The sequence below is a fragment of the Colobus angolensis genome, unplaced genomic scaffold (genome assembly GCF_000951035.1).
Source record: "Colobus angolensis palliatus isolate OR3802 unplaced genomic scaffold, Cang.pa_1.0 Scaffold26, whole genome shotgun sequence".
Classification (NCBI taxonomy): Eukaryota; Metazoa; Chordata; class Mammalia; order Primates; family Cercopithecidae; genus Colobus; species Colobus angolensis.
In genome coordinates, this window is record NW_012115821.1 from 11064434 (window position 1) to 11088383 (window position 23950).

At 36.9% G+C, this 23950-nt stretch overlaps 1 protein-coding gene across 1 annotated transcript in view; it reads left to right on the forward strand.

Annotated features, from left to right (window-relative positions):
- Window positions 1-23950, forward strand: part of FHIT (fragile histidine triad) — a 1487281-nt gene that overhangs the window by 68892 nt on the left and 1394439 nt on the right. The window contains exon 4 of the mRNA XM_011947204.1: window positions 1352-1360. The gene's annotated coding sequence lies outside the window, so the exon portion shown is untranslated. The remainder of the gene's footprint in view (window positions 1-1351; window positions 1361-23950) is intronic.

Sequence of the window (23950 nt, forward strand, 5' to 3'; positions counted from 1 at the left end):
CTTCCTTCCTTCCTTCCTTCCTTCCTTCCTTCCTTCCTTCCTTCCTTCTTTCTAATCTCTTGTCATCCAGGCTGGAGTGCAATGGCATGATCTCGGCTCACTGCAACCTCTGCCTCCTGGGTTCAAGCGATTCTCTTGCCTCTGCCTCCCGAGTAGCTGGGATTATAGTCGTGCACCACCACGCCTGGCTAATTTTTGTATTTTAGTAGAGACAGATTTTCACCATGTTGGCCAGGCTGGTCTTGAACTGCTGACTTCAGGTGATCCGCCCACCTCAGCCTCCCAAAGTGCTGGGATTACAGGTATGAGCCACTGTGCCTGGCCTGTCAGTCAATTTTCTAGGAAATTTATATACATTACTCAAAATTTTTTGAACAGGCAAAAAACAAGTAACTCTATTAAAAGATGGGCAAAAGACATGAACAGACACTTCCCAAAAGAAGACATACAAGTGGCCAAGAAACATATGAGAAAATACTCATCATCACTAATCATCATAGAAATGCAAATCAAAACCACAGTGAGATACCATTTCACACTGTCAGAATGGCTATTATTAAATAGTCTAAAAACAACACATGTTGGTGAGGCTGTGGGGAAAAGGATGCTTATATGCTGTTGTTGAGAATATAAATTAGGTCAGCCACTATGGAAAGCAGTTTGGAGATTTCTCAGAGAACTTAAAACAGAACTAGTATTCAACCCAGTAATCACATTACTGAGGATATATCCAAAAGAAAACAAAGCATTTTATCAAAAAGACATGCATGTGTGTGTTCATGCAGCACTATTCACAATAGCAAAGACATGGAATCAGCCTAGCTGCCTATGAATGGTGGATTGGATATAGAAAATGTGGTACATATATATCATGGAATACTATAGAGCCATAAAAAAAACCACAAAAGCATGTCCTTTGTGGCAACATGCATGCAACTGGAGGCCATTATCCTAAGTGAATTAATGGAGGAACAGAAAACCAAATGTTCTTACTTATACGTGGGAGCTAAATGTTGGGCACTCATGGACATAAAAATGGCAACAGTTGATACTGTGGACTACTAGAGGAGTGAGAGAGGGAGGGAAGCAAGGGTTGAAAAGCTAACTGTTGAGTACTATTCTCAGTACCTGTATGACAGTATCATTTGTACTCCAAACCTCAGCATCATACAATATACTCAGGTGACAAACTTGCACATGTATCCCCTGAATCTAAAATAAAAGTCGAAACAACAACAAAAAATTTCCTACCACATTTCTGTGAGATAGTTTTTGTTGTTGTTATCCCCATTTTTCCTCATGAGTAAACTCAGGCTTAGAGAATTTAAGTAACTTGCTCAGTGTTTCACAGCTATTTACAGTGGAGTCTGGTGACTCCATCTTTGTTGAGGACCATCTTTGTTCTATGCCAATGAGTCTCTAACAAGCATCAGTTTCTCCTCAAGAGCTTGTTAATACCTAGATGGCTGGGCCCTCTTCCAGAGTTTCTGATTTCGTCAGTAGGTCTGGGATGAGTCCTGAGAATTTCCAAGAGGTACTGCTGGTCTGGGAACCACACTTTGAGAAACCTTCTTCTATACCATGCTGCTCTCATTCCATAAAAGATTTAAGGTCGTTCCTTTTTGTGCTTTGCCTTTGTTCTAGTTCAAAATATCCAGAAATCTTAGGTTCTTTTGGATTTTAGGACTCTTTGGAGAAGGCAAGAGAACTTTCAGCGACTTTACATTTTTATCTAGGTCCTTTCTAGAATCTGGAATACCATTGGACCTTCTAATAGGTGATCGATCTCCATGGGTTTTTCAAATCAGTAACACTTACATCAAAATGCAGTTTCTCCTTTTCCTTCTCCTTTGATCAGCTTTGGTCTAGATCTGTTTTTCTGATTTATAATAGGAATATTCATAGCCCAGTTTGTTCACTGATCCATGGATCTACTGCATTGCTGATGTATGCAACTGCAAGGGAGAAGAAAATATTTTTCTTTTCCATTGCTAGGTTAATGGCTGAGGCCCCTATAACAAAAGAAAGATTAATAAGAGAAAGAAACATAAATTTATTTAGTATAAGTTTTATGTGACATGGAGAAAGGAAGACTCAGAGAAACAGGGAAACTTGTATATTTTTATGCTAAATTTGATGAAGAGCGAACAGTTGTGTAGAATTGTGATTGGACACAGGGGTGTGATCTAATGGTAATAAACTGGGGGGAACTTAGCAGGCCTTCTTTGTTCAGATTTTTCTCTTTATCTGTGTGCCTTCAGAGATAATGACATTCCTTTCCTCCAGGCATAGGGAGGGTACCTCTTGAATAAGTCATATGACCTACTTTAGAGGAAGGCTGGAGATGTCTTTTATGGCCTGCTTCAGGGGAAAAATGTGGGAGAAGGTCAGAAAGACTTTCCTGCTTTCACTGTTTTATCAAATGCCAACGTGCCATATTTTGGGGTAGTGCGTCAAGAACCCCATCACCACAAATATTGTTTCAGCCTTCTGTGTGCCAGACGCCTAACTGGGTGCAATGGTATGTAAAACCAGATATGGTCACTACCATCAGGGAGCATTATTCTAGTGAGGAAAAGAGACATTAGTCAGAAAAGCTGGCTAGATAAATGTCAATGGTGTTAAGTGCAAGAACTACAATAGGGAGATCTAAACTTCTTGGCGGAGGTGAGGGGTAGTTAGGCAAGGCTTGTTTATGGAGGCTATAATTGTGCCCAAATCTGAGTGAAGATTAGGAATTAACTAGGTCTAGAAGCTGGAGTGGGAAGGAGGGAAGAACATTCCAGGCTTGGAAATGGCATGTGCAGAGAGTGTGAGAGAAGGGAGTATGGCACAGTCATACAACTTAAGTCTTGGAATTGATAACCTTAGTCCAAGATCTGTACATGTATTAAAGAATAATTCTCAAAAAAAAAAAAAAAGGTGAAATCATGACTCTCATACTGATATAAAATGAAAACATGTTAAAGATTAGGTCAACTTATAATGAGAGAACCAGCCAAATATTATAACTAGTCTAAAGAGAATCCAAAAAGCCCAGACACATTTATGTATCAGGAATACTGAAAAGAATGTTACAAATGAAGGCAAAACTGGTTTCTTGAGGGTGGGGTAGGGGGATTAATTGAACCTCCAGAGAACAGAACACAATTTGCTTGCCTATAGCAAGAATTATTTTGCATTGTTATAATTTATCTATAATTTACAGAGTTGAAAATTAGTCCTCATAGAATCAGAATCTGATAATATGGTCATCAGGAAATGGGCTCCTTTATATTCTAGACAAAGCATAGTTTTATATTTTATTTTTTTCCTGCAAGTGCTTGAATCATAATATATGTTTATGGTCTAGAGCTAGTTGGATTTGGTTTTAAGGGCTCCATAGCACAGATGTTACCTCAGGAAGTATGGGGTGGAATTTACTGCTAAACCATTTATACACTACCTTGAGTATGATCTACCATGTTGAGTAAAATCTCCAACTGGCCATACCTTGGTAATTCTCTTTAAACACAAGGTTAATGGATGGCCTATGACTACCTTCTTCCTTCTTCTGATAGGAAGCAAGAAAAAAACCTGAGAAGAAGCAATCACAAAGTCAGAGTAGAACTTGGCTTTCATTCAGGAGCCCCTCTGAGAACAAAGAGGGGCTTTCCAGTGAATCTGAAAACCAAGGTGGTTTTGCCAAGGTGAGGTCTGCCACAGACTCCAGAGGGTTTGCAACAAAGAAAAAAATTTCTTCAAGTGTGTCAGGTAGAGTCTTAACTAAAGAAGGATAATCATTTGGTCAATTAACAGGATGACTGGTGCTGGTGAGTTTTAATTGATGATTTGCTTTGTTGAAATGTTAAACCAGCGTTGACAGGTACTACAACTCTTTAACTGGCACTCCCACTCAGGAGGCATATGTTAAACACTTCCCTAATATTTAAGAGAATCAAGAAATCATCCCCTTTTTTCTCTTGTAAAGTCGGTGTGTTCAGTATAGACACCTTGTTTTCTGTATCAGAGTCGTATTGTGCAAGGAGACAGAATTAGAATGGCACTTTTAATTCCATTTGTAGCAAGTTAGAGTTCCAGATGACAATTTCACGACTGTTTGATAAAAAATGTCACTGGTTTTGATTGAGTTGTGTTATTAACCTCTAGCTAGAGAGTCTTTTTATTTTTATTTTTTTGAATTAGTGCAAATATGTCTGACTTCAGTAATGCATGCTGTCTCTTGTTTCTGCTAGAGAACTCTGGACAGTAGAATAATGCATTTCATTGGCTGGTTCAGTGCAAAGACTTTAAATAAAGAAATGGCAAGATAAGTAACTTACCTACAGATGATAGCAGTGCTGATTTTTTTTCTTCTCCAAATGTAGTAAAAGATATTAAAACTGTCTCTTAAAAATAGCAATTTGTGGCTGGGTGTGGTGGCTCATGCCTGTAATCCCAGCACTTTGGGAGGCTGAGGCGGGCAGATCATGAGGTCAGGAGATCGAGACCATCCTGGCTAACTTTGTGAAACCCCCGTCTCTACTAAAAATACAAAAAATGAGCCGGGCATGGTGGCACGCAACTGTAGTCCCAGCTACCTGGGAGGCTGAGGCGAGAGAATCACTTGGACCTTGAGGTGGAGGTTGCAGTGAGCTGAGATCGTGCCACTGCACTCCAGCCTGGGTGACAGAGCGAGCCTCCATCTCAAAAAAAAAAAAAAAAAAAAGCGATTTGTTTTCTTCTGCTCTAATCATGGGTGAAAGTGTTGTGAAATCTGTATCTTTTTTTTTTTTTTTAAACTGTGGATGATTTAGTTAAAAGGAAAAAGGAAAAAAAAAAAAAAAATCCCAACCCAGCAAAAGCAGGCTTACTATTTGCTAAATCGGGCCTCTAATAGTAAACAGCTCAAAAAGCCTTCCATAACATTTATGAACAATTTCTCAATTTTATACCCAGATATTTCTATTACACTCTGCAAAGGAGATAATCTGGGATGAACAAAAGAGAAGAGCCTTTTTTAGATTGAATAGACTGGACAATTCAGTAGCGAAGTGCGTGATTACCAATCTTTCAAGCAAAACTTTTATGTAAGGCAACTTTATAACTTCATCCATTCCAAAGAGAAATGCATTAAAGACCATAGGGAAAATAAAAGGCAAAAGAGGAATGTAGAGAAATAGCCCATTCTTTATATCTCTATAGCCACTTGTTTCATGGCTATACTCACTGAGTTAACCCAATTTAAAACCACAGTGTAACTTTAAAAAAGGCATTTCACTGTTCCCCATGGTAGTCAGTCTACACAAATAATGAGAGGACATGACTACCATTATTTTTCTTCCCTCTGTTGTTTTAAAATATACTCATCTCTTCCACTGTATGTTCCTGTGTTTTATTGCATGGGAAAACGTAGTAAGTGTCATCAATAACAGTCATCTTAACATGCTGCAGGAACTGTCAAGTAACAGTGATTATTGTAAAAAATGAGCTTTCTAATTTCCTTGTGGCTTGCAGAGTAATCTAAGTCAAAATTTCCGAAGTCCTATCTTTACAAAGAAACAAATACATTTATTTTTTCCTCTAATAGATGAACTTATGTACATGATTCCTACTCGACGGTAGATCATGGCACATTTTTCAAAGCTTGGGTCTCTGACCATTACCTCAGAATCACATGAGGCACTTGTAAAAAGTGCAGATTTCTGGGTTCTATCCTAGAGTGATGAAATCTGATTCTTGGGGCTAAGGAGGTGGGGGTGGGGTGAGGGAGAGGAATGTGTAGTTTTCTCAAATTCTCCAGCTGAATTATTAGCACATTTGAAGTCTGAACATTGCTTAATGGGAATGAAAAGCCTAGTGATTGTAATAAACTGTTGAATGTGATATAGAAATAAAATATGCAGTAGTTGTGGCAGCTGTTGTATATTCTTTATTTTATTCTTTCCATCATTCCCCAATGTCAAAAACTCAAGGCACAGTGTTTTTAACTTGGCATCAAAGTTCTCAGGAGCCTCTCCTCGCAGAAAGAGGCATGTGCACATAGACATCACATTTTGCACATGATTTCAGGGGGCTGATGACCCCAAAGAGCCTGACTTAAGAAAAAGAATTCTATAGATGAAAAACAAATGCTGAATTAGGGAAAATGAGGACTAGTAAATTTGAGTTAAATTGGTATCCTACTGCTAATTCCAAGCCAAAAGAAACCAAAATTGAAATATTACTGTAATCACAGACTTCATATTATAGACAGAAGAAATCGAGTCTTATATTGTATACAAGTATTGAGAATTAGCAACGTAAACATTTAATAATATTAAACTATTTCATCCCCTTGATATCCATCCATGGACATTGATGGCTGCTCCTTGTATCCAGGAACCTTTTGTCTAATGGGATTATTTTAAGGGGAAGGGGATGTGAAGACACCAAGTGGATAAGGAAGAAACATGCCATGTGTATCCAGGCTGTCCCTACAGTTGAATCTTCTGTGCGCTGAACGAAGATGCATATCTGAGGGTGTGGGTGGGGCTGAAATGCAACTTGTGTACCCTATTGTGGGACTTTTGTCTCTGGAGGGAGAGGAACTTTTATAATTTGCCTTTTACATATAGATTGTATCAAACACACACCTAACATATTCTACCTATTTTCATTCATGAGACAGGCTAGGTTCCTGAATGTTCTCTCTCATTGGATCAAGAACTCCATGGACACCAGATAGAAAATGTTAGTCTTGTTCATCTCAGAAAGCATTACTTTAGATCATATGGGAGGCGACCACAATTATTTGTAAATTATTTATTAGAATAAACTACAAGTCAGGACTGCAACAAAGCTAGAGAGAAATTAAGTATTTGTTAGAATAAGCTATTTTTCCCCTTTAATGGTAACAATTTAATAATGGGCAATCACATTTCAGTCTAAAAAAATTAGCAGCAGTGCTGGATTTTGGTCTAATATCATGGGACTTTTCCCAGTCTCCATGTAAATCATCCCACCTTGGTTGCAGCAGTGGAGAAGGACTTGTCACTAGGTCCTCTAGGTTGTCTAGTGGACTGCTAAAGTTTAATTATGTGTTGTTTTATGGTGTCTGGCAATGTGATTCCCCTCCTGACATAGTTTATGAGCTTTTTAAAAATAAGGATCATCTGACTTTGTGTTCTCATTTGCTAAAAAGCATTCATTCTTTTGGTTCTTGTAGATCCTATTGCTGTAGTGAATTTGGACCTGATGTTGTTATTTTGTAAAAATGTCCTCAAAATCAAATGTCACCGAATATAAAGACAGTTCTAATTAATTAATGCTATGAGAAAGGTAAAAGGAGGGAGCGTGTGAGGACTCTGTCAGGTGTTCTGGCCTTTCTGTCAGGGATGAAACCATATTCGTAATATGAAGTAGGGGGCAAGGACTGCCTCCATTAAAGAGCAAGAGATGAAATGCCCATGTGAGTGCAGCACTGTACATTTAGTTAGACAAATCTCCCTTTAATTTACAGCTTCCTAGAAAGAGTTATATTCTGCTTCTGGTTGCCTGTGGTTTTATTTGGTTACCAATTATGGAAGCTAGTTGTGTTTCAGGAAGCCCTCTGAAAGGTGTGCATAGACAATAAATCCTGTGCCTTGCTAGACATATTGATGGTTCTGTTGATGAGAGGTTGCACAAAGTCAATAGTTGACTCTACTGCATGGTGACATTTGCATTTAATAAAAAGTCTTGTTTATTGTAGCTTCTGTATAAACACAACTGGCACCTACTGTGTCATAGTGGAAAATGCTAAGTGGAAAAGAAAATGTGTGGCTGAGAAGGAAATGTAAATATGAATGATTATTTTTATTTTTTTGTTTGTTTTAAAACAATTTGGACCTCAGGTCACAGAGGTAGATTAATTATAATTTCGGTTCATGACTCACTGTCATCCATGGTAAATTCTGTTTTATTTTACAATATTTATTTAATAATATAACAGTCATAAAACTAACAACTAAATATTACCAATAACTTACAAATTTGTGCCCCCTTTTATCCCATCTCTGCTTCTTCGTAAGAGGTAACTAACTACTAACCTCATGTCCATCATTCCCTGTCCTTTTTAATTTTAAGTTTTATATATACTCTTATCAATAGCCATTTAGTATATTTTTAAAAATTTTCTTCTATGAATGGTGCTGCTATGAATGTTCTTATACACATTTCCTGGTACATATGTGAGAAAGTAAAACATGGCTCTACTGGCAACTAGAACATAAACAATACTCAGAACAAGGCATAAGCAAAGCCTTTCTGTGACCCTACAAATGACTAAACAGCCCTCTCTTCTAACTATCACTGTCTTTTTCAGAGTGATTGCTGCTTCTGGGCCAACTTCAGTTTGTTTCAATCCCCCAAACCCTAGAGGAAGCCACTGATAATTCCCCTTTACTAAGATGCTCCCAAGGTTCCTCTGGGGTACTTTCTCCTTTGCTATAGTAAGTTGAACCACTTAACTTTGACTACCAGTGTGTTCCTGGTGGCCTTTAACTGATGGAGTTTGACACATGTTCTCAAGTTTCTCTTGGGTATTAATATATACTTAGAAGTGAATTTGCAGAATGGTAGATTATACAAAAACGCAAAGCTTATAATCTTTAAAAATCTTGCATTCAAGTGTGTCTCATCACATCTTACTTTCATCCACCATGAAAAAAGAGTCTACTTGACCCATTTCTGTGCACACATTAAATGTGCAAGACAATCTGTATATATATAGATGTATCCCTTACAGCATATGGACAACTCACTTCTTTTCTTTAAAGGAATATATGTTTATTCTTTCTGTTGTCATATGGTATTTTCAGTAGCTGAATATGCTTAGCAAAATTTCTTTTATGTTTAGTCTGTGGTTTATTTATCTTTTTAAAAATTCAGGTGAAGAATCATATCCATGAGGTTTTCTTTAATAATAGCAGACTTTTCATTTTTGAGTGACCCAAAACAGTGGTTTTCAAAACTTTAGTAGGCATGTAAGAATCATCTCAAGAGTCTGTATTTGCAGGAGAATCTCTAGAGGATTGTAAGGTGGAAAGAGGGTCCTAAAATGTGATGCAAATAGATGAATTAGTCACCAGTGTCAAGAGGAAAGCCCCCATGCAGAGTCACGCTTTGTCACACCTGGAAGATGAAGCATTGGCATGATGTTGCTAATTACAGAAAGATGTTAATGAAGTGGATATTAAATTGAACTGGGACACAGTATAGATTATACCATAAGTGAGTGGTATTTGGTGAATTAGTGAGTGTAATGCAAGGGAAATTATATAAACTGTACCTCTTTAACTTGGAGGAGGGATATGATATTTTCTTGAATCTATTTAAAATTCATGCCTTCAGTACTCATTGCTAGGTATACGTGGCAAACCAAACAGATATAATTCCTGTCTCAGGGACTTCGGGTTCTTGGGTGGAGAAATAGACCATAAACAAATGATTTCAACATTATTTAGGGACCGTTTTGATAAATGTTGTGAGGAGGAAGTTCAGGGTGCTGTGAGAATGGGTAACAGAGGCCTCCTCTAGTTTGGCATCTCCCCAAGGTCACTGATGTTTCTGTGAAAAAGTGAGGTTTAAGTAGACTTAAAGAATGGTAGGTATATGGGTTAGGGGTTCCAAGACCATTACCAGGTTCAGTGATTTGCTAGGAATACTCACAGGACTCAACATATAGTTGTACTCGCAGCCATGATTTATTACAGCAAGATAAAAAGCAAAATCAGCAAAGGGAAAAGGCGTAAGGGGTGAACATCAGAGGAAACTTGATGCAAGGTTCTGAGAGACCTCTTCGAGTGGAGTCACATAGGACATGCCTAAGTCCTTCAGCAATGAGTTGTGACAACACATGTGAAATGTTGTCCAACAGAGAAACTTGTTAGGGTGTCAGCACCCAAGGCTTTCATTGGGGGCTGGTCACGTAGATACTCTCTGGCTAGCACATGCCAACATTTTAGACTCCCAGAAGGAAAGCAGGCATTTAGCATTTCATTATTTGAACAAACAGTTTGGGCACAGTGAGCCACTCTTATCAGTTCTGGGAATGATGGTAATCTTCCCAAGTCCATGTTCCCAGATGCCAGCCAAGAGTCAACTTTGCAGGCAGGCCTATTTCTCTTATGTCGCTTTTATCATCATAAAGTGAAGTTAGTAGATATTACCTACCTACCCGCATACTTTTTTAAATTCTAAAGATAGCAACCTCAGGCCTTCTATGGTAACTCTTTTCTGCACAGCATAATCACTGACAAAAGTAGGAATGAAGTAGCATGATGTCTTAGTCTTGCTTTAAAATATTTCAACAAAGAAAAAAAAAGGAGAAGATGAATGAAGCAAATGTGGGAAAATCTTGATGACTGTTGAACCTGGGTGGATATGTACTTGGAGTTTCATTATACTTGTCTTTCATTTTATTTGAAAATTTTTATGTTAAAAAGGAAAGAAAAGAAACAAGAAAGAATAATAGGTGTTGACTAGGCATGGAGAGGGCTAGATTTTGTTTATTTCAGTTCTGTGTGATTCAGTTTAATTAAAAAAATTAATCTACCTACTTCAGTTTAATTCAATTATTATTTAGCGTCTATTATTTTTTAGGGCTGTAGCAAAGTCCTGTGAAAGTTATGAAGGTCAGCACCACATTGAATCTCTGTGTCTGTGGGCTCATCCATGAAATGGGTGTGCTCAAAAGTCCCCTCTCTTATGAGGAGACTTTGAATATCCAAAGAATTGTTGGAAAGTGAAAGAAACTCCAAGTTTCATTAACAGCCATGAATGTTATAATAAATGTAGATTACTGCCTTGGGGAGGCATGAGATTCTCTCATTGGCTTAGAAGAATATTCAATGAGGCAGAACCTTCCTGAAGGGAGCGGAAATGATGGCAGGGATATTGCCTGGGAGTATTGCCTTTGGCAGTGGCTTGGCAGGGGGAGAGGGCCTGTCGGGTCCTCCCTTTGAGGGGGTGAGATGATGTGAACTAGCTTTTATTTAAAAGGGAATAGATAAGCTATTGAATTGGAGTACATCAGAGGCTTTATTTGAAAATGCTTTCAAAAGCTGTTTTGACAAGAACAGGGAGGAGGCAGTGGTATCATTAAATAAGCTGGCAACTTTTGTAACCAGCTTTTTGGTTTTCCACCTCAAGGGAGAGTCAATAAACTTTGATTCCCAGCATTAATGTAATTATTTTGATTTTTCTGGCTCATTCCAGGGAAGGCTGCAGAGCTGCAATATCAGATGGCCGAAAGCAATTCAGAAATCCCTTGTCCCCAAGGACTCTCGCTGCCATTCAGAAGTAGCAGGAGAGGGGGTGGAATAAATCATTTCCTCTGATCTTGTTAGTGTTGAGAATATTACAGGGGAGCAAATGCATTGCAGCTCTAATACCAGAAGGCTACTGCAGACAGAAGGAAAAAAATAACAAAAGTTCTCTGTTTTTCCTTTAAATATGATCTGTTTATATATTTTTTAAATTGTTTTATGAGGAGTCTTTCCCTCCTTTCTGATTCTGCAGGTTCTTCCTTCTACATTATCATGTTGTCTGTCATCCAGGGATTCTTCCTGATACTGCCCCTGGCAGCTGTAATATACTTAATGTCAATTGTTACTCCAGTAATATGTTCGGTTCATTTAGTGTAAATGGTCCTATCATTCTGGGAGGTTTCCCTGGGCCAAGTGAGAAATGACGTTCGTGAATATCCAGGCTTGCGTGGCTAGAGGAATCTGCCACGTGCGAGCCTGGTGATTATTTTTTCTTTCTAGAAAATATACTGTATTTAATTTTTAAAATGCCAGCTGATTTGGGGTTTTTTAAGACAGTGGGCAGTTGTGGAAAGAATAGAGCAGTTGAAATTTCATAAAGATGGGAGCAGAGGCACAGAATGTATTCATCTTGAGGAGTTAAACTTTGATGTGAAGAGATATACATAGTTGCAAAATGTGTTTTTACCTTGTCCCCTAAGAAATAAAATTAAAGGTGATATATATCAAAGACTTGCTAACAATAATTTAAGGCTGGGCCCCTCTTACTGTAAATTGTAAACATACCTCCAGGCCTAGGCTATGGACATTGGCTATAAATCACCATTTTCATAATAACAGCAACAACCTGGCCATGACTTTCAGAATGCTGTGAACATTGTCTTCTGTAAGCAAACTTCCACTTACAAGTTTTAGGCCTCTGATATTAGAAAGTCAGCATAACTTACTCAGGTATATCTTTACCTGAGAAAGGATTTTTGATTTTATTTTCTCCAATGACCTTGTCAATTTGGGCTCCATCTATATCACCAAAATGATCTGTCCTGTCACTCAAAGACAAAAAGTGAATAAAGCCCAAGTCATTAGATGTTTAGCAGTTTGAGGCCAAAGAAATCCGGCAATTTCGACTTTTTCCAACTGGGTGTTCACTATCATCAGTCATTTGTTTAGTGTCTACACACTCTTTTCTACCCTTTAAAAATGGTATTTCCTCTATTTAAAGAAGCATGGATTTTCCATATTTTAATGTTTCTGAAACAATATCTTGCAATTGATATGCTCACTTAGCGTCTATTTCTTCACGTTGTCAGCCAAGCTATCATTAAGCCCACTATTTTTCAATTTATGGCAACTTAGATTTCAGAAAATGTTATCTCTCAAATTCCTCTTCCTTTCTTCATCTCTGCTGCTATCACTTGAACTTGCACCACCATTGTCTTTTTTTTTTTTTTTGAGATGGAGTCTCGCTCCGTCACCCAGGCTGGAGTGCAGTAGCGTGATCTTGGCTCACTGCAACCTCCGCCTCCCGAGTTCAAGCAGTTCACCTGCCTCAGCCTCCTGAGTAGCTGGGACTACAGGTGCGTGCCACCACGCCTGGCTAATTTTTTGTATTAGCCAGGATGTTAGCCAGGATGATCTCGATCTCCTGACCTTGTGATACTCCCATCTTGGCCTCCCAAAGTGCTGGGATTACAGGTGTGAGCCACCACACCTGGCCTCACCATTGTCTTTTAATTAAACATTTGAAAAAGTTGGCTAACTAGTCTACCCCACAGCCATCTTTCCTACCTCCAATCCATTTCTCATATAGATACCATACTGATCTTATGAAACACAGCTATGATCTTCTCATTCCTCTGTTTAAAGTCTTCTCATGGCTTTTTATTGCTTTTAAAAAGCAATAAATTAATAAATTAAATTAAATTTATTAAATTAAATTTAATAAATAAATTCAATAAATTATAAATTCAATAAATTAAAAAGCAAAAATTATTCAGACCTGAATAATTACAGTGGTTCATAGGACTTTGCCTGACCAAGCCCTTGCTTTCTCATCTCATCTCTGGCTCTGTCTCCTTCTCCAGCCTCCATGCTAATACGTCAGAGCACCCCAACTTCGGTCATTCAGAAGCCATATATTTACCATATTCATGTCCTATTTGTACCAACACTTACTAAAAAAAAAAAAAAACAAAAAAAAACTTATTTTTGCTAATATTTAAGTAAATTGTAAAAGGAAATTGTTTTACCACCTTAAATGGAAACTACTGTTCTTCTAATATGTATTTCAAAACACTTGAATCTATTAAAATTAAAAAGTTAGCCTTTTTATCAGCAAAAATTCAGCTGTATGCTTCCAGTGATTCACTTACCACTTCTTGTCAACCAGTTCTCTAGCTGAAGCTCTCTGCTCTGTTATCTCTGAGGATTCTTCTGCCTTTAAGGGTTTGGCCTCTTTTTCTATCTTCCTGATCTCCTTTCTCTTCACTTAGCTAACTCTTACCCATTCTTTAAGTTTCACCTTAAACAGTCTCTGCCCCAGATTAGATTCCAGTCAACTGTTTAATCCCATCAGATTAACTGCCCTCTTTTGAAGTTTATAGAAATTACCTACCCACTTGTATACTTAAAAAATTGTATGACAGTTAACTACAATATAAAGGAGAAAGAAAAGGGAAGTGGCTTACAATAAGCTAAATATTTCAGTGTAAAGGCTTGGGCACAACTGTACTTGAAGACATAATGAATTAATCAAATGCTTAGATCCACTTGATATGAGTAAAATTGGATTTAAGAAAAGAATATCAGGCCAGGAGTGGTGGTTTGTACCTATAATCCCAGTACTTTGGGAGGCTGAGGTGGGCGGGTTTTATTTTCTCCTCACAGTTGAGGTCAGGAGTTGGAGACCAGCCTGGCCAATGTGGTGAAAACCTGTCTCTACTGAAAATGCAGAGATCAGCCAAGCTTGGCGGCGTGTGCCTGTAGTCCCAGCTATGGCTAAAGCAGGAGAATCACTTGAACCCAGGAGAGAGAGGTTGCAATGAGCCGAGATCACGTCACTGCACTCCAGCCTGGGTGGCAGAGTGAGACTCCATCTCAAAAAAAGAAAAAAGAAATAAAAAGAAAAGAATATCACAAGCTATTCTGTGAAATGAGTACAAGAAATGAAAGATGAGAGGTTTGAGGGATACTAGAATAAAAGTTAACCTCCAGATACATATTAATAGTAACATACATGATGAGAAAAAGAGGGAAATAACCTTAGTGGAAGTGGAGCTAACATGCTAAGATAAATAAATACAGTTTTGAGGTAGAGAACATAGGCAAGTATGCCATTCCTGGAAATGAGTGGGACTTACTCACAAGGGTAGCTGCAGAGTCATTCCCTGTATTATGAAAAGGGACTGAGTGGTGTTGAGGAATCACAGGAAGAATACCTCTAATCTTGAAATCCTGTCTTATGTTGATGCATACCTTTGGTCTCTAGTTCTTAAAAAGCACTTCGGTAGGCAACAGGGAATAGGGAATGGATTGGAAAAAGAAACAGTAATATAAAAAGCCATAAAGAAGTTGTGTGGGAGACCTCTAGGGACAGTTTCACTGTAAGGCTGAGAAACAAGAAGCAAATCTAAAGTCAGTAAATAATTTTAATCAGTAATTTTCACAGTGTAGATTTCTCATCATTGTGCTACAGGTTTTTGTAAAGGTATGTACTATGACAGTAAAATGAAATATATATTAAAAAATGCTTTTCATGAATGCAATTTGGTGGTATCCTTGACTTTCATGTCCCATGGCCAATTTAATAATATTTGGTGCTAGGCCTATTTCTCTCTTATGTATTTGCATTTGGCAGCTAAGAATGCAAACTAATACAGTTGTGTTATATTGGTAGACTGGGTACCCAAAAGCCCCATTGCTGTCGGTGATGGGATTTTCTGAAACAGTGAACAATTGGTAAAGTGTTGAACAAAACAAAATATATTATTCCTTCAGTTTAAATGCTAGTTGCTTTTCTGAAAAATTCAGTGAAAATTAAAAATGTGCAAAAGATACTTTAAGCTATTATGTAAAATAGATAATCATAATTTTTTTTTACCCAAGTGAATGTCTGGTGGAACATTTGAAAGTTATGAGGGATCCAGGATCATTTTTCATCATGTGGGCCTATCCTACATAAGAACATTTGGTGGCCCTGTTGCCCCTCAGAAAATATGAGTTAAATGACTGGGCATGGTGGCTTACACCTGTAATCCTAGCACTTTGGGAGGCTGAGGTGGGAGGATCACTTGAGCTTAGGAGGAGGTGGAGACCAGGCCACCCTGGGTAATATAGGGAGACTCCATCTCTTAAAAAAGAAGGAACATATGAATTGTATCCCCCATCAATGAGAGAGCTCTTCACACTTCCCAAAAAATCTCTCTAGGGGACAATACAAACCCCATTGATCACTACGATGTAAAAGCCTCTCAGTGGGCTCTGTATCTTCCTTCACATTTAGCACACTTGTAGTAACTTGTTCTTTGGCTATCTTCTCTGACAGATTGAAGGTTCTGTGAGTCCAAGGAAAGTTGGGCTCATTTATCATTGTATCTCTCTGCCTGGGACAGTGCCAAACATGTGGAAGATTTTCAACAGTTACTTGTTGAATGAAGAAAAGGACAGGGGTGGTGCCTTAGGCTCCATTTATAGGTACCTTGGTAAATTAACTGGAGACGGTTGGAGGTGACACTTGACTAGTGTACCCATGCATCTGAGTTTACTCAAGATAGCCCTAGTTTTTACTGGTTGTCTCTGCATCTTGTCCAGTTTAGCATTTTTTTATATATACATTTTTTTGAGATAGGGTCTCAGGCTGGGAGTGCAGTGACACAGTCATGGCCCATTGCAGCCTGTAACTCCTGGGCTCAAGTGATCCTCCCTCATCAGCCTCCTGAGTAGCTGCGACTACAGGTGTGCACCATCACGTCTCGCTAATATTTTTGTATTTTTTGTAGAGACAGGGTCTCACTATGTTGCCCAGGCTGGTCTCAAACTCCTGGGCTCAAGTCATCCTCCTACCTGTACCTCCCAAAATGTTGGGATTACAGGTGTGAGTCATGGCACCTGGTCCAGTTCAGCATTTTTTAAAAATAAAAATAATTTTACTTTGGGAAATCGTTTTAGAATAGGACTGTGTTTCAACTGTCAATTAGTAAAATAAAACCAATTTTTCAGTCAACAGGTGGATATTTTAAAAAATAAATTATTTTTAATAATATAAATTAAACAATTTTTATTTATTAAGCTTGTTAATTTTTATTTATTACTTTTATTTAATTTTATTACCCCCCTTCAGTCTCAGAAGTGTCTCATTTTGGGTAATAAATTATTTATAGTCACCCTAGGCATGATCCTTAGCAACATATCAGAAGGTTGTCCTTGTCATTGTCCCCAAAGAAAACCCTTCTCTTCTTCTCTCCTGGCATGGGGTAGATGTCGTGGAAATACTATCTATTACTCTGCCATCCACTGGTCCAATTTCAATGGTTTCTCACTTTTCTGAATGTTTTCTCTGACTGGTGATGACCTTTCAGCCCTGAAATATTTGCTTCTTAATTATTTGAGAAGTTTGCTTTTAGTTTCATAAATTATTTTTCTTTCTCTACTATACTTTCAGTTAAATATAAGTTTTAATTGTTAAAACTAACAGATTGAGAGTGTTTCTATGGAAAATTTTATGCCTTTGAAAATCTTCCCATTGTGGCATGAAGATCCAGAAGAAGCAGTCCCCACTGGACGTATAACTTCTTTCTTTTCTTTTGAACTCTTCATCTAGGAGTATGAGATTTTACAAATTTATGCTCTTTTGTTCATTACCTTTTCCTTAGATTGAGACCAATAAGTTATGAATGTTTAAATACATTGCTAACTTAAAATAAAATAATCATAAAAGGAAATACTAGACCTTGCTTTAAAGTTAAAAACTGTATGTCATATATTTTCCCTTGTATTAATTCAAGAGAAATTACTGTATATGCTCATGAAAATGACATGTACAAGAATGTTCATGGAAGCTTTATTTATAATAGCCAAGCACTTGAGAAAATCCAAATGTCTATCCTTAGACATCATTGTAAACAAATTGTGATATAGTCATACAATGAGATGCTACTCACCAACAAAAAGGAAAAAACAACACATATACATAACAATATGGATGCATCTTGAAAGCATTATGTTGCCAAAAGAAGCCACAAACAAAATAATGCACACTGTATGCTTCCATTTATATAAAATTCAATAGCGGACGAAAGGAATCAATGATACTAGAAGCCAGAAAAATAGGGAGCTAGGAGACTATTGCTAGGAAGGATCAGGAGGTAATTTTCTGGAAATAACTGCATACCTTGTTTTAGGTGGCAGATTCTTGGGTCTATACGTATGAAGAGACCATGGAGCCATATACTTAAGATTTGTGTATTTTACTATATATAAATTATCCCTTTAAATACACTGTAGAGAGAAAAGAATTCATATAGAATTTCTTTTTCATTAAAAGATGATGTGTGTGTGTTTCGAACATTAATAAAAATTGAAAGAAAATAAATAATTGATAGTCTTATCACGTAAATAATTTTCTTCCCATCTTTTGTCTGGGCATAGTTTTGTTTTTTTAAACTTTTCTCCTTTCTATCCTTCTTTCTGTATGTATTTAACTGGACTTTTGAATCTCAGAATCATTCTTTCTGAAGTTAAAACAAGAAGTTCATTTTTGAAGTTACATTTATGATGGATCGCCTTCACGTTAACACATTTATCATGAATATACTAGCCAAATGATAATGCCAGTTGTAGCTAGAAAGAACTTGGGATTTGTTTATAGTTTTTTCCAAGGGTGAAAAAGGAACTGGCTTTCCTGTAAATGAGTAAGTTTCCATGATTCTTCCTAAATCTTTACTTCATTTATTTTTCTGCTCCCTGATCTCATATTGTATTTTCATACAGGGTTGCCACTATAGGGGAATCATTTTAAACTCATGGATATAACTATTATTTTTTGTATTTTCATACATGTATAAGTCTTCTATAAATCTTGATCGAATTTTTTTTTTGTTATGTTCAGAGAATAGCCATGAAGGTCTCAGTACTGGGAAATTTGGGGATATCATGCAGCCTGACAATTCATCACACACTGTTCTTAAAATTCATACTGCAGCATATTAAAATTGGATCCCAAGATCCCTTGCAGAAGAGCCTTGGCACTCTGACTCACCTTATATTGAGCCAACGTGACAGGAAAATACATCATTTTTTTCTTTTTTTTGAGATGGAGTCTCGCTCTGTCATCCAGGCTGGAGTGCAGTGGTGCGATCTCGGCTCACTGCAAGCTCCACCTCCCAGGTTCACACCATTCTCCTGCCTCAGCCTTCTGAGTAGCTGGGACTACAGGCGCCCACCACCATGCCCGGCTAATTTTTTCTATTTTCAGTAGAGACGGGGTTTCACCGTGTTAGCCAGGATGGTCTCGATCTCCTGACGTCGTGATCCGCCCGTCTCGGCCTCCCAAAGTGCTGGGATTACAGGCATGAGCCACCGCGCCCGGCCAAAATACATCATTTTTTTCTGCCATCAAAGGAAACAAGTATGAAAATAATGGATAAGACGGATAGTCTAAAACAAAGCAACATAATTTGCCGTGTGAGTTGCCTAATGTGTTATATAGTTATTATCTCACTTAAGCTCCCTAGGTAATATAACTGCTAATATTAAAAATCTGTTTTGTTTTGTGGCCTCAACAGAACATTTTGTCTTGAGACTTAATTAATACATTTCTGTCTTAGGCATGTATTTTAGACACACTGGGTGTACCCTTAAATAACCTTCAGGAACAATACTCATTTCTGCACTGTTTCGAGAAGCAGAAAACAACAGCAAAAAGAACTTGGACTCTATGTTCTGTCTGCAACCAGAAGAGAAGAATTTTGTTGGAAGCATCTTTATTAGAGGCAGCTGTCAGTATGGGATTTATTTCCACTGGGTGGAAACAAAAGGTGCTACAGAGGAATGTACATAAAGATAGCACCCATGAGGCATTCGGATAAATAAAAGTAGGCAATATTAATGATGCTCATTAGCAGATGTCACTGTTGGGGATGAAGTAAATTCCACACCAAAGTGTTTCATATATTACACTTTTCAAAACTGTCAACTTTTTGACTTTGATATATGTCCATGTGAATAGTTTTAATAAGTTCCTACAGTACTTTCTTTGCATATACCCTGAGGAATTCTATGGAATTGCTGGCAGCAATATCACAAAGACATTTTTTGCCTAATGATTGGTGCTTCACTTGGAAATGTGAAGGCTCAGATCATTACATTCCTACTTATTCATGGTGCAAATATTTGTCTAAGAATTAGTTAAAAAATATTGTATGACCAAGCAGATTCTGTAGTTTAAAGCAATCTTCCATGGGCTGTTGCCTGTATAACTAACAGAATTATGTATGCATAAAACTGCTTTTACTGTAGAAGCCAAAATGCAGAATAATAGCTTGTCAAACTGTCATTTGCAAGTGAGATCATAGATTTTATAGTCCAAATTAGGTTGTGTTCTTTTCCTTTTTGTCAGGTCATATTCTAATAACCATATTGTGCACTAAACCCTGTGATTATCCCAACACTTGACAGATGGTAGGCTGTTAATTTGTATGTAAGAGACAGTGATTGCCAGTGCCCTAACAGTATTCAGCAAAATATGAAATGTCAAAATCCACTTTTGGTTCCATTTTGCTTGACTTCATTTTAGCAAGGTAATGCTAAGCAGAAGAGTTTCAGTAGCTCAGCATATGTTTCATTTTACTACTCTGTATGGTTTTACTAACCACTAGAAATAGAAAGGATTAAGAAAGAAGTAATTTGTTTTATGTCATGCTTTCCCCTTTCCTGTGGAGAGTGATCATCAGCCTGAAGGGTTAATTGAAGGGACTGAATGAGAGCTGAGAGCAGACAGGATTTAATTGCTCAATATTGAGGATAACTGTGGTACAGTAGTAGCATACACTGATGTTTATAAGTATAGTGGGGACAAAATAATTTAAAAGTTTAAGTTAAAAGTGCACTGGCAAATTCACTAAAAAACTCTTGGAACTACTAAACGAGTTCAGCAATGTGGCGAGATACAAGATCAATATACAAAAATCAATCTTATTTCTATATACTAGCAATGAACAGTCTGGAAAAGAGATTAAGAAAACAATCTTATTTATAATAGCAGCAAAAAATAAAATATCTAAGAATAAACTTAACAGAATTATAAGATGTGAAAACTAGAAAGTAGTTGAAAGATATTAAAGAATAAATAAATGGAAAGATATGCCATGTTATTGGATCAGAAAACTTAACATTTTTAAGATTGCAATACTGGCCAAAATGATCTATGTATTTAATGGAATCTCTTTAAAAATCCCAGCTGTTTTTTTATTTTTTCCCCAGAAAGTGACAAGCTGATCCTAAATTGCATGTGGAACTGCAAATATCCAGAATAGCCAAAACAATCTTGAAAAAGAAGAAAGAAGTTTGAAGACTCACACTTACTGGTTTCAAAACTTGCTACAAAGCTATAGCAATTAAGGCTGTGTGGTACTAACAAAAAAGGTAGATCAATAGAATAGAATTGAGAGTCTAGAAATAAATCCTCACATTTATGGTCAATTGATTTTTAACTAGAGTACCAAGACAATTCAATAGGAGAAACATTAGTCTTTTCAATAAATGTTGTTGGGACAACTGGGGTTATCTACATGCAAAGAATGACTTAGGACTTGTACCTCACACCATACACAACAATTAGCTCAATATGGATCATAGACCTAAATTTAAAAGGTAACAGTATAAAACTCCTAGGCAAAACCATATGAGCTAATCTTTGTGATCTTGGGTTAGGTTTCTTAGATATAATACCAAAAGCATAGGTGACAAAATTTAAAAAATAAATAATTCAGACTTTGTCAATACTTAAAACTCTTGTGTGTCAAATGACAACATCACAAAAGTAAAAGGATATACCTAAAGATGGGAGAAAATTTTGTATCTGATGATGGACTAGTATCTAGACTATATTAATAACTTCTGCAACTCAACCGTAAAATGACACATAACACAATTTAAAAATGTGCAAAGTATCTGAATAGGCATTTTCCCAAAGTAGATATACAAATAGTTAATAGCACATGAAAAGATGCTTAGTATCAATCTTTACTAGGCAAGTCAAATTAGATCAAACCAAAACCACAACGAGATACCACTTCATTCACACTAGAATGGCTAAAATAGAAAAGACAATAACAAGCACTGGTGAGGATAAGAGAAATTGAAACCCTCATATGTTTTGGTGGGATTGTAGGATGGTGCAACCACTTGGGGAAAACGTTTGACAGTTCTGCAAAATGTTAAACATAGAATTACCATATAACCCAGCAATTCTATACCTTCCTAGGTATGTACCCAAGAGAATTAAAAACATCCACACAGAAACTTGTACATGAGTGTTCGTAGTAGCATTATTCATAATTGCCAAAAAGTGGAAACAGTTCAAATATCTATCTACAATGAATGGATAAACAAAAATGACATATTCCTATAATGGAATGTTATTTGGCCATAATTAGTAATGAAGTGCTGGAACATGCTACAATGTGAATGAACCTTGAAAATATTATGTTAAGTGAAAGGAACTAGTCGCAAAAGGACACATACTGTATGATTCCATTTATGTGACACTTCTAGCACAGGCAAATCCATATGCATAATAGATTAGTGGATTAATAGGGCTGCAGGGGTAGGGGGAAATGGAAGTGACTGCTAATGCACATGGGCTTTCTTTTTGGGATGCTGAAATGTTATAAAATTGATTGTGTTCTTGGTTGCACAATTCTGAATATACTAAAAATGAATGAATTGTACAGTTTAAATGGGCAAATTTTATGGTTTGTGAAATGTATCTAAATAAAGCTATTAAAAAAGCACATTGGCAGCAGAATAGTAAAGGTAATTCATTTATTACATTAGCATGACAATAATTGCCTGGATTGTCAATGTTACACTACTTAGAGACGAACGAATGCAATTTTTCACTTCAAAACTCCAAAACCAGATCTGCAGATTTGTTTGTTTGTTTGTTTGTTTTAGACAGAGTCTTGCTCTGTTGCCCAGTTTGGAGTGGAGTGGCACGATCTCAGCACACTGCAACCTCTGCTTCCAGGGTTCAAGCAATTCCTCTGTCTCAGCCTCCTGAGTAGCTGGGACTACAGGCGCCTGCCACCATGCCCGGCTAATTTTTGTATTTTTAGTGGAGACGGGGTTTCACCTTATTGGTCAGGCTGGTCTTGAACTCCTGACCTCAGGTGATCCACCTGCCTTGGCCTCTCAAAATGTTGGGATTACAGGCGTGAGCCACTGCGCCTGGCTAGAAAATTTTTTTTTAGGTAATAATTTTCTTAACACATCTGAATGCTAAATAACGACAAGACCAAGACTGGTCAAAGGCTGGTCAAAATCTGCAGCACCATAACTGTTTAGAAATGCCAAATGACCAGTGGTTTTCCAATAGTGTAAGCAACTATCTCTCAAAAACAATCACGTAACACATAATACATACATAATATGCATGCACTCTAGATGCTATGTATATTATAATGTAGTATACATACATATAAGCATACGCTATACATGAACATTAAAAAATTGTACCAAGTTGTACTCATGACTGTTCTTTTCTTTCCCAGTAATCCTTCCTAAGGATTATGTCACGTATTATTTTTCCCTGTTAATTGTGATTTCTGTTGTAAAACATTTCTTTTAAATAAAATGAAATGGTGATATCACGTATTATTGTAATTTAAAAAGAAGTTGATATCTTTTCCCTCAAACTTGTATCTTCACAATTTGTAAGGCTATTATTAATTTTTTCATGTTGTGGTAAGGGAAGTGTAACATTCCATGCAGGTAAGAAACAAATATGAAATTTACTAAAGATAAAAAAAATTCCCTGGTAAAGAAACACATTTTTAAAATATGCTATAAGGTATATATTAATGATCTTCACTAAGATAGTGAAAAAAAGCTTTAAGAGTACCTTTTTAAAGGATTTTGGACGTTAATATTTTGCCCTTTCTTTTTTGCTATGTGTCAGAGTTCTAGCTTTTCCCCTAAAATATGGTCAGTACAGGCTAACAGCCTAATTTTAAATATTAACAGATACTCATGATATGTTTTAATCACTCTTGTGATAATGGCATGGCTTAAGAGGTCCTAATGAAAATGTTAATGTACAGATAATTTGTGGAAAAATTTTTTATTAAATATTATAACAATTATTTTTTCTTTTTCTATGTCATTTTATAATAATCACTTTTAATGGTTGCATGGTTTTCCATCCTATTGTTATGCCATGAGGTAGTGAAGCACACTGAATTTTAGAGAGGAGCTGGAGCACTTCCAGCCCACTCATTTAAAAGAGGGGCTAAGGTGATCACAGCAGGTTAGCAGTCTAAAGTAGAACCCTGGTATCTTTTTCCCACTTCAGTGGTTAGAGTCACATTCAAATATATCATTGCCTTGATTTATTTTGCATGCAGTTCTCAGTAGCACTTCTATTGTACAAAATGATGCATAATCACATTGCTCTTAGATATTGGGAG